This window comes from Octodon degus, unplaced genomic scaffold, assembly GCF_000260255.1.
Source record: "Octodon degus isolate 3935 unplaced genomic scaffold, OctDeg1.0 scaffold00091, whole genome shotgun sequence".
NCBI lineage: Eukaryota > Metazoa > Chordata > Mammalia > Rodentia > Octodontidae > Octodon > Octodon degus.
The window spans coordinates 7,081,252-7,085,154 of record NW_004524667.1 but is presented as its reverse complement, the minus strand read 5'-3'; the positions used below and the strand labels follow the sequence as shown (position 1 = coordinate 7,085,154).

The window sequence follows — 3,903 nt, the reverse complement described above, 5'->3', positions numbered from 1 at the left end:
AAGGAGAGGCACATGAAGAGAAAACATTCTCTCAGGCTTTCACAGAGAGTACATTGGCCAAGCAATGGCCGTGACTCATCCACATGGCTGACACTGGCAAAGGATCTACAATCTGAGGTACAGGGTCTCAGGATAAATCCTGAGGGGGTTTGACTGACCTTATCAGACCCAAAAGCTACAACTCTTGCTGCATAGGTCTTGCTTTATCTTGATCTTAACCATCCAGCAGAAAAGTATAAAAACAAAGTATAAGAAGTAAAGCCGCACCCTTCCCCACCCCCTCCCATCTCCCTGCCCTTTCCCCCATTACTCCCTCCCCCAATTCTCCATCCCCTTCCCTCCTAGTCCGGAAGGACCCCGTCCTATCCTGACCTTTCTCGGCCTGCAACCTTCGCGAAACCGTTGGTGCCACTCCCCGTCCACGTTGGTCCCGACCGCTGCCCACGCCTGTCCCCCAGCTCCCTGTTCCACTGGGCTTTCCCCTCGCTAGGAGTGGCTTTCTGAGCCGCCCGCTCCATGCCCTTCTCTGCACACTCTCCTCCTGCTCGGGCCCCAGTTCCCCCTCCCGGAGGCAGTAGGCTGTCCCCAGGGGGCTGGCGGAGCTGGGCCGCGGGGGCCCCGGGGCCAGTGGTGCCAGGGTCATCGGGATGATGCTGACACAGTGTTTGCTGGGGCTGTGTAAGTTCTTGGCCTTCACCAAGCTGTGGAGCTTCTTCGTTTACCTTTTGTGGAGGCAGACCCGCACGATAATTCAGTACCAAATTGTTGATATGATATTCTCCCATTATCTCCTGTGTCTGGGAATTGGCTAGCCCAGGTGAAAAGGAAGATCCTGGTGCTGGATCTGGATGAGACACTTACTCACTCTCACCATGATGGGTTCCTGAGGCCCACTGTGCGTCCTGGAACACCTCCTGATTTCATCCTTAAGGTGGTGATAGACAAACATCCTGTCCATTTTTTTGTACACAAGAGGCCACATGTGGATTTCTTCTTAGAAGTGGTGAGTCAATGGTATGAGCTGGTGGTCTTTACAGCAAGCATGGAAATTTATGGTTCTGCAGAAGCAGATAAATTTGATAATAGCAGAAGCATTCTCAAGAGAAGATACTACAGACAGCACTGCACTTTGGAATTGGGCAGTTACATCAAGGACCTCTCTGTGGTCCACGGTGACCTCTCCAGCATTGTGATCCTGCATAACTCCCCAGGGGCATACAGGAGCCACCCAGACAATGCCATCCCCATCCAATCCTGGTTCAGTGACCCCAATGACACAGCCCTTCTCAACCTATTCCGAATGCTGGATGCCCTCAGGTTCACCGCTGATGTTCGTTCCTTGCTGAGCCAAAACCTTGACCAACATAGGCTCTGGTGACAGCAGCTCCCCCTTCACCTGAGTTGGGGTGGTGGGGGAATGGGAGGGTGAGCCTTTGGGATGCTGGCTGATGCCCTGTCCAACGTGAGAACTGCCTGGGCAGAGTCTGCCCCTCCCAACCTTCTCTACCCTGGAAGCCTTATACTCCACTTGGAGTCTGGATGGACACATGGGCCAGACTGTGAAGCAGCCTCACTAACTTCATGTTCACACTCCATGGAAACCCCAGACTGAGACAAGCAGAAGCCATGGACAGCAGAAACTGTCTGGTGGAGGCAGGACTGGCCAGAGTGAGAGACACATACTGTGATCCAGGAGGCTCAAAGAGAAGCCAAGTCAGCTTTGTTGTGATTTGATTTTTTAAAAGACTCTCATACAAAACTGATCTAAATTCTTCACTCCTGCTCCAAGGGCTGGGCTGTGAGTGTGAGATTGGGATTTTGGGCCACTGGATCATCCCCAAACTTCTTCCTTTACTTTCCCTCTGTTTTTCTCTCCTTAGATTCCCTCAGACCTGTAACCAGCTCTCCCCCCCCCCACTTCCTCTCTTCTAAACTGTGCATTATAACTTTGAAACAAAAGAAGAAGAAGAAGAAGAAGAAGAAGAAGAAGAAGAAGAAGAAGAAGAAGAAGAAGAAGAAGAAGAAGAAGAAGAAGAAGAAGAAAGAAAGAAGAAGAAGAAGAAGAAGAAGAAGAAGAAGTAAAGCTATGTTGTTATGTTGAGCTGTAGGGAACTCAGGTCAACAACTTCTGACACTGCCAGTCAAACGGAAGACCCAATACTATTCTGGACTACTGGACTATTTTGGAATATTTTGCTGAGCCACACACCTATATTTAAATGACAGAATTAAACAAAAGAGGGGATACAGATGAATGACCTAGGAAGGCAGTATGCAATGTGTTAATTATTGGAACTGTCCTACCAATTTGATTTTAAACTGTCTCATTGCTATTTATTTCTCAATAAAATTATGGGGTAAAAAAGGATCATGTCATGTGTCAATAAAGCATATTCGGCGGTGGCAGAGGATCCCGCGGCAGTGCTGGCGGCCATGGTTCCTGTAGCCAGAAGGAGCTGCCCACAGAACCCCCCTACACAGCCTATGTAGGAAACCTTCCTTTCAACACAGTTCAGGGTGACATAAAAGCTATCTTTAAGGATCTCAGCATAAAGAGCGTATGGCTAGTCAGAGACAAAGACACAGACAAGTTTAAAGGATTCTGCTATGTAGAATTCGATGAGGTTGACTCCCTAAAGGAAGCCCTGACCTACCATGGTGCACTATTGGGTGACCGGTCACTTCGTGTGGACATTGCAGAAGGCAGAAAACAAGATAAAGGTGGCTTTGGATTCAGGAAAGGCGGACCAGATGACAAAGGTTACAGGGATGACTTCCTAGGAGGCCGAGGAGGCAGTCACCCAGAGGACCAACGAGCAGGCCTTCCCACGGGGAGTCGCTTCCAAGACGGACCCCCGCTGCACAGCTCCAACATGGACTTCCAAGAACCCATGGAAGAAGAAAGAGCACAGAGACCATGGCTCCAGCTCAAACCTTGGACAGTGGCAATAACCCTCAACCAAGTAGCCAACCCCAAATCCATCATCTTTGAGGGAGCCAGGCCCAGAAAGGAAGTCGTGAACAAGGAGCAGGAATGAGCATGCAGCGGGAATGGGGCGTGGGGAGTTAGAGCGAGACCACAGCCAACGGCCTGGACCGGCCACCCCACAGACACCGTTCCTGTACCTGACACTGTCCTCCTTCCTTACAGTGCAAACACTGAGCTTGTGAATGCATGTCAGCTGTTAACAAGTGGTTTTTAGTACATCCTTGGCTTTGCTGTACCTAGCTAGTGCCTGTTTTGTGCTCTTTATTTTTTTCCTTCTCTGTCCTCATCTTCTATCTGTTCTCCCTGTTGCCCCCGTGTCTGCAGCACGCAGTGTCTGAAGGAGGCGTGAAGCCTGCCCTGTGAGAGGCACAGGCCCAGGTGGTGCTGGCTTTGGTGCTTCTCCTTTGCCTTCTCTTTATTTTCCACATGGGCCAGACTTGGTTTTTCTCAGTGCTTCTTTTCTGACCCGCATGCTGAGTTCTGTGTCGCTGTGGCTTCCAGGAAAGAGCAGAAGTTGCTGGCAAGTTGGCCAGCTGTGGTCGATATGCCAAATTGGATGCACCTTGTATTGAAAATGAGGGAAAATTCCTGCTGATCCTTGCCTCCTTCCACCCTTATGGTCCTGCTCCTAGGGTGTCCTGTCACCATCAGCCCTCCCCGGGGGCTGGGCAGGCAAAGCAGGTGTGAAGCCTGGAAAAAGTGACAGGTGCGCTGGTGGTGCTCCTCACCTGTTACCCAAGGGCTCTGTGTGCTCAGGTGGTTTGCTGCACTGTCCAGAGACCATGTCCAGATAGCTCCTCTCTGGAGGCATCAGGCGCTCCCCATGCAGACTGTCGTGGCTGCCCAGTGGTTTGTATCATTTCCACTGCTCAGGTGCTGTGGGGACCAGGCAGTGGTGGTGCTGGGCTGGGCTG

The 3,903-nt window shown here is 50.9% G+C and overlaps 2 pseudogenes across 1 annotated transcript; both read left to right on the top strand.

Moving 5' to 3' along the window:
- Positions 1–647: 647 nt before the first annotated feature.
- Positions 648–1,378, top strand: LOC101593093 (annotated as a pseudogene).
- A 39-nt stretch (positions 1,379–1,417) lies between these two features.
- Positions 1,418–3,646, top strand: LOC101589173 (annotated as a pseudogene). The gene is made up of 2 exons (XR_002822421.1): positions 1,418–1,425; positions 2,390–3,646. The product of XR_002822421.1 is annotated as a eukaryotic translation initiation factor 4H pseudogene (transcript).
- The last annotated feature ends 257 nt before the right edge of the window (positions 3,647–3,903 follow it).